Source organism: Suncus etruscus, chromosome 1 (genome assembly GCF_024139225.1).
Source record: "Suncus etruscus isolate mSunEtr1 chromosome 1, mSunEtr1.pri.cur, whole genome shotgun sequence".
Taxonomy (NCBI): Eukaryota; Metazoa; Chordata; class Mammalia; order Eulipotyphla; family Soricidae; genus Suncus; species Suncus etruscus.
The window spans coordinates 196,867,761-196,879,050 of NC_064848.1; the positions used below are offsets into that span (position 1 = coordinate 196,867,761).

Sequence of the window (11,290 nt, forward strand, 5' to 3'; positions counted from 1 at the left end):
TGAACTCCTATAGAAAGAAAGAAAAAAAGAAAGAAAGAAAGAAAGAAAGAAAGAAAGAAAGAAAGAAAGAAAGAAAGAAAGAAAGAAAGAAAGAAAGAGAGAGAGGGAGGGAAGGAGGAAGGAAGAAAGAAAGGAAGAAAGAAAGGAAGGAAGGAAGAGAAAAATGAATAAAATAGATTAAGAGAAAGAGGAGGCAGTACCAATAGAAATAGGAAAGTAAAAGAAGAAAGAAAATGAGAAGTAGAAAAATAAAATAAAAAGAAAAAAGCAAGGAAAGAGGGGCCGGAGAGACAGCATGGAGGTAAGAAGTTTGCCTTTCATGCAGAAGGATGGTGGTTCGAATCCCGTCATCCCATATGGTACTCCGAGCCTGCCAGGAGCGATTTCTGAGTGTGGGGTCAGGAGTAACCCATGAGCACTGCTGGGTGTGACCCAAAATACACAAAAAAAAAAAAAAAAAAAAAAAGGAAAGAAGGAAGAAATAAAAAAAGAGATGAAAATGAAATAATTTAAAAAGGAAAGAAAAATAAGAGAAAAAACAAGAAGGCAAGAAGGGAGAAAGATGAGAGAGAACAAGAACAAGAGGAGTGAGAGAGAAAGGGAGAAAGAGAGGATATCTAAGGGTGCAAGCAGGGCTACAGCCAGTCATATTTTAGTCTGAATTTGTGGACCCATCGCAGTGAGGGATGTAATTGAGATTCACACACAGATGCCCATCACACCAACTGTTGTTTCAGTCACCTGCTGGCCTGGACCCTTCAGTTCCTCAGCTGGTTTGGCAAGTAAGTGTCATCCTAGCCAGGCCCCTTCCTGGACATTCCTGTCATCCCCCGTAGCTTCCCTCTGGCCCCCAAGATTGTGGCTAGAGACCCAAAGTCAAGCTCACCCAGCAGCTACGGCAGCAGCCGCCAGAAGCATAGGTAGGGTCAAAGGTAGAGACTTGGGGGCTCAAATCCCCTTGTAGAGTCCCAATTCACCACGTTCCCAGACCTCAGAGGGCAGCTGAGCCAAGGCATGGTGTGCGCGACGCTGGGGTCGGAGACTTAACTCCTACCAGGCCTGGTTCTAGAGCCTTCTCTCCAGCTTCCCTAGGCCCCCCAGGGACTGTTAGTATCCTCAGCATTGTCCATCAGAGGCGCTGACCTGGAGGGTCTGTCTGATAGGTCACACAGGAGGAGCTGCTTCTTGAGGTCCACTTCCCTTGAAACAACCTTTGTGGGGTGGAGGAGGAGGTATAGCCCAGGCTGGGATCCAGAAGGAACATTAAAGCGAGAAGTGGCTTGAGGGCGAGGCTGGGTGGTATTGGTGGGAAGATGGACAATGCAAAAATAATCTGCAGTAGACATGGTACAGACCATCTGCAGTGGAAATGACATAGACATGGTGGACATGGTACAGATGCTGTGGAACAGAAGCACAGAATATCTTGGGCCACAGAGTAGACAGGGCAGGAACAGGAGTGCTGATGTGCACAGCGTGGACATGCTCAGAAAACATGGGGCAATGCCAGGAAGTCAGACATCTTGGTCATGGGAGACCCCACTGATATGAAATGTCCTATAGGGGTCCAGCACAGGAAGGAGCAGAAGGTGCTGGGCTTCGGGTTGGGCCCTGCAGAGGACTGTTGCTGGGGACAGACATCCTTGTGGACAGGAAGGTGCTCTGAGCCAGACCGGGCGGTGGTGCACAAGTGAGCGTGCAGAGTAAATGTCACTCATCGGTGCATTCAGAGGGTCAGAAGGAGGGACAAGCAGAAGAGTGGCAGTAAGCTCTCACTCACGGGATGGTTGGTGTGTGTGTGTAGGAGGGGACTCAGCTCAGAGATACCCTGAGCCAGGCCCTGTGCAGCCACTGGCATGCTCTTCCTTCCCTCTACTCTGCTGGGGTGGGGGCTCTCAGACACACGAGCTCAGAGGGTGTGTGGGCTTAGAGGGTGTGTGTACTGCAAGGTTATGTAGGCTCGGAGGGTATGGTGGACTGAGAGAGTGCCTAGGCTCAGAGGGCATGCAGACTCCGAGGTTGCGCAGGTTCTGAGGGTATGTGGGCTCAGAAGGTTTCTGGGCTCTTAGGGTGTGCAGGCTCAGTGGGTGTGTGGATTGGGAGGTTGTGCTGGCTCAGAGGGAACGGTGGACAGAGAGAGTGTCTGAGATCAGAGAGCATGCGGACTCTGAGGTTGTGCAAGTTCTGAGGATGTGGGCTCAGAGAGCTTCTGGGCTCTTGGGGTGTGCGGGCTCAAGAAGGAAAGGAACATCCAAGGCCCTCCTAGAGTTCTGAGCTCCATTGCCTCCAACTACCTCCACCCAGGATGTTGCTAGCAGGATGTGAGGGCTTCGGTTCACTCCCCCACCTGTGCTCCCAGTAGAGGCTGATTCTGGGCTTGCCAAGGTAGGTGGCAAAAGTGTGTGTAAGTCAGCAATACTCAGGGCAGGAGGTCAACAACTTAGCGCGTAAGGACCCAGAAATAGCTGCTCTCATATTCTTAGTACCATCCAGGCTGCCTCCCTGAGGTCACGTTCCCAGGAGGCTGCTTCAGGAAGGATAGCACATAGCCATGCCCATCACCCCGGGACCCCTGAGTGGTGGGTACCATTGCCCCACTCCTCTGTCCTTCCTCCTCCCCTTATCCCAGGCAGGCTGCAGAGAGCTTTCCTGGGGTGGTCTGAGTGCTCTACCGGGAGTGTGATCCCAACATTGCCACTCCAAGGATCTTGCCTCCCCGATCCAGGCTGGCATCTGACTCCCTTGGAGGCAAGAAAGGGAACCCCCCCGCTCGGTGCCAACCCCGAGGCAGCTGCCTCTGCTTCCGTCCTCAGGCGTGTTCTAAGCCCACAGCAGCTTCCTTAGGGGAACCAGGAAATGCAGCAGCATGAAGTAGGAAAGTGGGAACAGCGCCCTACATAGTGAAGGGAGGGAGTCCCAGGGAGGGGTTGTAGGAGGGTTCAAGAGTCCTTCCACCATTCCATCAGTAACGCAGCTGCTCCCTGGTTCTTCCCACTTGACTTAGGGGTCTGTGGGGGTGCTCCCCCTTCATCCTCAGTGCAAGGCTGGTGCTCAGTGTGTGTCCGAGGGGCCCTTTCCATCCCTAACATGCCTGACCTTTGCACACAGGTTTTGGGACCCCCTTCCTGTACAGAAGACACCAGCAGCTCCAAGAGAATGAGGATGTGTCTGAGGCCACATGGGAGCCCCGAATTGGACTCCATCTCTGGATGTCAGGCCCCAGATTGGACTCTTCTCGCAGTATCCCCACCCCCAACACTCTTTCCCTGGCAGGTCACAGCTGGACAAGTGATTAAATCTTACCGAGCCTGGATCAGACCCCAGTGTGTGTCTGGGGTTTCTGAGCATCAGGTACCCCATCATCTCTTAAAGCCACCGGCCCAGGGGGACAGAGGGCTCCTCCTAGGAACTAGGCAGAGCAATCCCAGACCCTCCTAGTGTAGCACCACATGGACGTGGCCCACACAGGCCCTGCCTGTGAATCTCGCACTCTGAGACCCCTATTGGGATCTCCCCCAGACAGCAATGCCTTTTCAGGGAAGAGCCTGTGACAGAAGCTTGTTTTGGGGTTCAGTTGACACCCTGGCCTGTGCTTTTCTGCTCCCAGGAGCCAGTGGATGCTGAAACCCAGTAGGGACTTATTTCTGACACATGTCACTTGGAAAGTAAGGGGCACATTTTCCCCGTATCTCTGTCTCTGACCCCAAAGCTTCCATTGAGTGTCTGGGAGGAAGGACTGGAGCTTGGTCGAGCATCCTGTGACTTTGGAAACTGGTGGCTGTGACCTCGGCAGATGGGGGTATGCAGTCCAGTGAGCAGATGGTGCTGCTGATGGGGGCTGGGAGGATTGGAGAGTGCTGCAGATCCCCTGGCTACAGGGGTACAGGGAAGGAGATAGCATAGGCGGGTGAGGGCAGGGCCAAGCACTCTCCCTTCCACCAGCCAACTGAGGCTCAGAGAGGTGCATGGCTAATCTGGGACTCGACTCCTTCCTGTGTGGCTCTAAGTCCATAGGTGAGGTGAGATGCGAGGTGTGTGTGTGTGTGCCATACAGGCTCAGGTCCTAGATGTACCCGGGTTGCATCACCTGGAAACCCCAGTGCAGGGCAAGTAACCCCCATTCAGCCAGAGTGAAAATCTGTGCAAGATCAGGGGGTGTCATCACCCCGAATATACAGTGAGAACTCATAGGCTCTTCTGAAAACCCCAAGAACTAGTGAAGTTCCTGACAATAGCCTCATAGGGATGTTGGGGGTGCCTGTTCCCCAATTTCTGTCCCCTGCCTCATAGCCTCAGACCTACTTTTCTCCTGCTGCTCTCAACTGCTCCTCCTTCCTGGTAACTCCCGGAGCACACATGGGCTGGAAAATTCCCAGCAGCACAGCACCTCCAACTTTCTGTGTTCTCAAGGGTACCCATGAATATTTCCTTCTGTCACCAAGTTTCTGTTCTCTGGCTCCTGAGGGAGCAGGGCGGATAGAGTATTCTGTTCTTGGTGCATCCCCAGCACAGCTGAGCAAGCGGCTGTACTCCCTGGGGCAGCTGCCAGACTCTGGGGACTTTTATTTATGGCTGCAACAGCAGGAGGAGGGGATCAGGGCCAGGGGAGCTACTCCATCTGCTGCAGGATATCCTGTACACAGGATAGACCTGCCCGCCCTTCCTCCAGGAATACCCTGGCCTTGAATGTCAATAATGGAGGTCGTGTGGCCACTACTCAGAACTCACCAGGCAGGCACGGCAAGCGGCTAATAAGTGCCTGTGTTGGGAGAATGCAGAGTGACTCTCTTTTTTTACCTTTATTTTTTGGTTTTTGGGCCACAGCCGGCAGTGCTCAGGGGTTCCTCTTGGCTCTTTACTCATGAATCATTCCTGGCAAGCTCAGGGGACCATATGAGAAGTTGGGGATCATACCTGAGTAGATCACGTGCAAGGCAAATGTCCTCCCCTCTGTGCTATCGCTCTGGCCTTAGAGTGACTCTCTTCCCCGTTATCATGGTGACTTCAGGGTGGATGGACCTGGGGCTGAGCACAAGTCCTGGAGCTGCCCAATGAGCACTAGGTTATGAATTCCAGCCCCTCCACCCCTGCATGCCCTGTTTCACCACATTGCCAGGTCCAAGATCGAACACTAAAAGAATGGCCCTTAGGTCTCCCTCAAAAGATTGCCCATTTGGGTGAGAATAATCTGGAAGATGGAAATCACTTGAAAGTCTCTGGTCCAGAGTCTGATTGTGACCCCATCTTTTCTTTCTCTATGCATGGTGCAGATTCGGTTGTAGTACAGAGCTGTGACCAGGCAGGCAAGACCTCCCTGGCATCCCACCCACTCTGTGCTCTAAACTGCCTGCTCCCCATAGTGAGTTTGCATGGGTTCTCAGCAGTCCTCAGAACCCCACTGTTCCCCAACACTTATCCCCTTCCTGGAAAATTCAACCCAAGTAAACAATTTAATACCATCTGCTCAGAAACTTGTGCTCTCAGGCCCGAGTGGACGACTGTGCAGTATTTGAGAATGGGTTCAAGAAAGGGGGTATATGGAGATAGTTAGGGAGTCCCCCTGTCTGCCTGCCTGCCTGCCAGGCCTGCTCAGTTCAGGCTTCCGGCTGACCTCCTCATGGTGGATCCCTCAATTTCCAGGTGCAGAAAGAGGCAACAGAACCCCAAACACCAGAACTTTTTCCACTTGCCTCACCCCTTCTTGAGCATCCCAGATTTCTGACTATGAAGTCTATGAAGTCTGGACTCCTGTTTGGTCATTGGATCTTCAGAAACTTTTTTTTTGTGACCTTTCCCCCATTATTAGTTACGCAACCCAGTATGGGACCAGGACCACACAATGAAGGAATTCTGTTACACCATAGTTTGAATTGGGGACCCCTGTAAAAAGAACAGCCCCATTCTACCTTGAAGAAGACCTCCCTGATACTCATTTCTTCAGAGGTTCACTCCCTGTCCTCGAGCCCGGGCCTGAGGTTGCCACTCTCCTTACTTCTGTCCCGTCCCATTTCCCTGAGCCTGTCTATCTCCGGGGACTTTCTAGGCACAAGTCACACAAAAAAAGTGACTTGTGGCCACATCCACACTTCTGGTCCCACTGTTCCACCTTGCTCCACGAAGCTTTCAAACAATTCACAAGTGTGAGGGTTTAGATGCCAACTGAGCCAAAGGGATGAGTTACTAGTGCTGAAATGTCAGGTGTCAGGTGGCTAGATTTGAGGGAGCCTGAAGTCACACAGAGCTGGTCCCGATTCAACCCGGGAGCGAGGCTGACTCCAAACCCAGGATGGATTGAAAGAGCAGATCGATGCGTGTACAGAAACCTCCAAACATGCACCAGGAGACCACAGCCCCCATCATGGTCAGAAGTCTCCAGAGAAGCAGCAGCACCCTCAGAGATAGGAATTGGGAGAACTGGGTTCCGCCTTTTTAGTTCTCATTTTCTGAGAGTCCGACTCCAATCAAACATAAACCCAGAAGCCCCATCTCTCCCCACTGCCCCTACTCTAGAGGTTTTAGTCACAAAATTCACTTCCCTCAACTCCAACATTGGTGATACAGGCTGGGGCTGGAGGATGATGAATGCTCAGGACCACCAGGGCCCAGACCTGAGCCCTTAGCCTTACAGATGAAGAACCAGTCCTCCTATTCAGTGATCCACCAGCTAGCAGTGTTTTGGCTTCCTTGCTCTGACCCCAGAGCCCTGTGTCCACCCCAAAATAGCAGGGCTTCTCTTAAGCCCAGCACCCACTGTTGAAACCAGATACAGTTGAACAGGGCAGTCCTGGCTCTGCTCAGCCCAATGGATGCGTACCAGTCCCCCCTTTTAGGAGGGAATTACACAACTTACGTCAGGTGCAGAAACAGACATAATTCCCCGTGTTCTAGACACCCTGTGGGTCTACCCACAAGAGAAGGGGCACAACTTTCTCTGCTATTAAGTCATCTGGGAAGAAGAGAGTCTGGGAATGGGGGGGGGATTTGGACTCAATGGGGCCACCAGCCCATCAAACCAGCCCCTGAGAACAGATTCACACCTTCCATCCACCCCTGCTGTCACCTGGGCTCTCCAAACATCAAGCCAGGGAAGAGGGGAGGAGTTGTGGCAAACCGGGACAGCGTCTGTGGAAGGTCCAGTCAGTCCTGTGCTGTTGGCAGCAGCAGCAGTAGTGGGGGCCAGTGACCAAAAGCAACACTTGGCAAACTCATGGTCCCCTTTTCAGGGGTCCTGCTCCCTACCCGACCAGTGCAAAGTGGGTGAGTCACTTCCTTTCTCTAGCAAGAGCTTCCTCCACCATAGTAGAGGACCCCAGGTGCCCGGCGGGGTCTGTGGAGGGGGGTGCAGAGGAGAGCACATGGCTGCCCCCCATCTCTCAGCACCGCATCACACCAGGCCCCTTTCTCCTCCCCAGCCAGGTTCCCTTCCCAGCAACCACCTCTGCTGTTCAGAAAGTGCCGGTTTGGCTTAAAAATTGCTTAAAAAAAAAAAAAAAAAAAAAAAAAAAGCATCTTCTTTAGCGGACACAGGGAGACAGGTCCTGGAATTAAGATGGGGATGGAGGAGGGGGCATTGAGCTCTCACACTCAGTATCTTCCTCCTGCAGGTTCCCCTATCTTGGGCATCCTCTGCACCCCCTCATCTCTGCCTCTGGGTACCCCTTAGGGACCTTCAGGGCAGGAACAGACCCCAGGGAAGTGAGCCCACCTCCTGCCAGCCTTAAAAAAAACTGAGGAATTGGATCTGTATCCCCTCCAGATCGCTTCTGCGGGTGTCCCTACGTGCAATACGGGGGTTCCTGCCTTTAGCGTGGAGTGGGCAGCAAACTCTGCCTAGCCACATCTGCAGAGAGGGGGGTCAGCCAGTACCTCCCCCCAATATACTCAAGGAGCACGGCCCTGGCACCATGACACCGGGTTGGGGTGCACGCTCCTGGGCATGGGGGTGGATGGGGTGGATAATCAGGGGTCCCCGTGCCTGGCTCCCTCCACGCCACTGGGGTGTGTGGGGTGGGGTGGGGAGCAGCCGGGCAGTGGCCGAGGCTGGAGGCGATGGGGAGGGAAGAGCCTCTTCCCGATCTTACCTCCCGGGCCTGCCCGATGTTCCCTCCCCGATTGCCGGAGGAACCGCGCGAGGCTCCCGGGGCGGCTGCCCCGTCGCGTCCAGCAGAACCTCCCGGTGGCCGCGGTCGCCTCCACCGCTGGAGCTGTCAACCCGGGTGGGCGTGGCCTCAAAGGGGCGTGGCCTCGGCGGAGCAGCCAATCAGAGGGCTCTGAAACCTCCCGCTGACTCTGGGCTCCACCCCTGGAGGTGAGCATCTTGGCTACACCAGTGGGGTTTGCAGTTTCTGAGGGGTTTGCAGCTGAAAAGTTGAGTGGGGAGCTGGGGGTCCAGGAGGACAGTCCTAGGGCTTCACTGAGACCTCCCTCCTGCAGGCGCCCTTTTGGAAGACTTGGGATCAGACAGCCTTCCAATTCTAGCTGCTCCTCTGTTGCTGTTTAACCAGAACACCACCTAGGATTTTGCTAGGGTGGGATCCCCCCTCCCTGTCACCCCCACCCGAGCTCTTTGCATGAGTGCAGTCACTGCAACGCAGCACTCTCTGCAGCTATCCCAATTTTGCAAATGAAAAAAATTGAGGCATAGAGGAGCCAGGAGATGCAGTGGGGGCCAGAGAACATGGTACATGAGGTGGGGGGTGGTGGGGGAAAAGGATTGCAAAGCTCCAGCTGCAACTCTCATCTGTCTGGCTTGGAGATCTGTGCTCTGAAAAAGCTCTTTGCATCGTCTATGGGCTCCCCCATTCCCCACAGGGCTTGCTCCTCGAAGCCTCCCCAATAGAAAGAAGTATGTGTACAATAAATGACATTTTTATGGTGTTTCCCCCCCCCCACTTTATAATTTCTGTGTTTCTTTTATTCTCTGGTCCTGGACCTTGGAGGCGTTCTAAATAGATTTGTTCATCAAGGACTACTCCCACAGTGGCCAATGACAGGTGGATCTGGTCAGCCAGTCTCCAAATCATTTGCCCCCTGTTCTGGTCTGAGTATGATACTGGTCAGACTTTGTTCTGTACAGCAGCCAAACCTTACTCTGCCTGTGCCTCTGCCTGTGTGCCTCTCTCTCTCTCTGTGTGTGTGTGTGTGTGTGTGTGTGTGTGTTTGGTTTGCAGACTGGCCGATCTGCTCAGGGCTGGAATGCTGGAGGCTGACACACAAGAATGAACCTCCAGGGAGCTGTAGTGGATCTGTAACACCCTGCAAAGACTCGGAAATGAAGGTTTGGGAGTTTGTGCATGTCCCAGGGTTGTCAAATGATGAGACATCTGCAAAGCTATTTGTTGAATGCTCTCAGGAAGCAAACTGATGGCAGCCAGGGTTCTGCTAAGGTCTGAGTGGGGCTTCAGGGAGAGCACTGGTACATGAGAATGGGGCCATGGGAGAAGGAGGATTTTGGGGAAAGATAGAGGCTTTTAGACTTAGTAAGTGAACAGTTTTCTTTTAACTTCCCTAGAATGGGGGCTCTCCTGGCTCCATTTGCAGATCAAGAGACCTTTAATTAATATTCACAGTTGGGGTGGGTCTCGAAATATCAAAACTCCCCACCTCAAACTGTTCCAAATGTGCTTGTTGCTTCTGCTTCCACTTGTCCTCTTGGCCCTTTTGACCCAACCATGGATTTTCCCTTCTTGCAGCTGAGCCCAGGAGCCCTGGTCTTGTTCTCAGTAGTCTAAGAATAGGTTGTTGGTCTCAGCCTCTCTAAGTGGCAGGTTCCATTTGGTATTTGTTAATACTGGCTCACAGGTTGCTCAGTTCATAGTTATTGGATGGGCAAGTCTAAGCAGGAAGCTTTTCCCAGAGTCCTAAGCTGGGAAGGAGAAACCCACCCAACAAAACCAATGGTGAAACTAGGCCAGATAGCAAAGGTGATGGATGGGCATCACAGGCTGGAGCAGATCAATTCCTGGGCTGTGATCAGTAACTCTAGCAGAGGTCCTAGTGCTGCAGGGACCCAAGTCCTGGGATTTTCCTTCCCCTGATAGGTGATGAGTATGAGCTTGGGGGAGAGGCTAGACTGCTTGAGGACAGCAATAAGAGCTGATGCTGAGGTGTGGGGGAGTCAGTCCTGGGAATTTTTTTGTTTTTTCTTGGTCACACCCCAGCAGCACTCAGGAGTTACTCCTGGCTCTATGCTCAGAAATTGCTCCTGGCAGGCTCGGGGGACCATATGGGATGCAGGGATTTGAACCACCAACCTTCTGCATGCAAGACAACACATTACCTCCATGCTATCTCTCCGGCCCCATTCCTGGGAATTGATAGATGCCTTAAGTACCCATATTGTCCCTTATTGTGCCCCCATGCCTGTTGTGGTTCCCAGGTGCCCATCCAAGGCCCTGTGGCAGCAAAAACACACTCTGTTATCAACACAAAGAACCATTTCAAAGAAAAGTCTGTTTCCTGATGATTTATGGCCTTTCTTACAGCCTGAGGAAAATGGGAAGGAACCCCAGCTCCCAAGTGAATGGTGGTGAGAAAAGTGTTGTGCTGAACTGGAATAAGACTCTGTTCCAATCTGTGTGACTTAGGCAAGCTTACTTCCTCTCTCTGAGCTTGAGTTACTCCTCCAGGGCTGCCATCATGGGCAGCCATGTCACTGGCCCATAGAAAGGCTGTGAAAACTCAGGAAACACAGGGTCTGCTGTGGTGGCCTGGCCATATGCCTTGATTCCCAATGCAGGGGGCACATCCGGTTGGGGATTTTCCTCACCCCCCAGTGTCATGGCTACACATCAGTCAGCCTATGTCTGCAAACCCATCACACAATGGCTTGCTTCATACACTTATTTCCCTGTCTCTGAGTGGGTCCTGAAGATGAATTCAATGCCACACCAAGCCTGTGAAGGGGAAAGAGAGAGGGTTCAGCCTGCCCAAGGGATGAGACTTGGATGTACAAGGAAGGCAAATAATTTGGTGGGATGGAAAACAGCACAGGGGAGAAGAAAAGCAGAAGGGATACACCTCAGCAGTAGAAACCATCACTTTGTGGTTCTTTTAAGGCCTTTGTATCTCTGTGCTGGAGACCTGAGTGGAGGGAGGAGGAAGCTCTGACTTCCTACCCTCTAAACCACACTGGGCTGCCACTGTTCAGCTAATGAGATAGGCGGCAAGGGTGTGGGCGAGAGCCCTGCTCAGAGGCTGCCAATCCAGCGGGCTTGAAATGTTTGCTGGAGACATAATGGGAAACTGCTGTAGGTGTCAGGGCTGGCAGCTGTGCTTGGGGACCTGGGGA

General features: G+C 52.8%; 1 protein-coding gene across 1 annotated transcript in view; it reads right to left on the reverse strand.

Moving 5' to 3' along the window:
• CACNG5 (calcium voltage-gated channel auxiliary subunit gamma 5) overlaps positions 1-8,122 on the reverse strand; it is a 29,459-nt gene extending 21,337 nt beyond the window's left edge. Inside the window, exon 1 of the mRNA XM_049780934.1 lies at positions 8,082-8,122. The gene's annotated coding sequence lies outside the window, so the exon portion shown is untranslated. The remainder of the gene's footprint in view (positions 1-8,081) is intronic.
• Between the last annotated feature and the right edge of the window lie 3,168 nt (positions 8,123-11,290).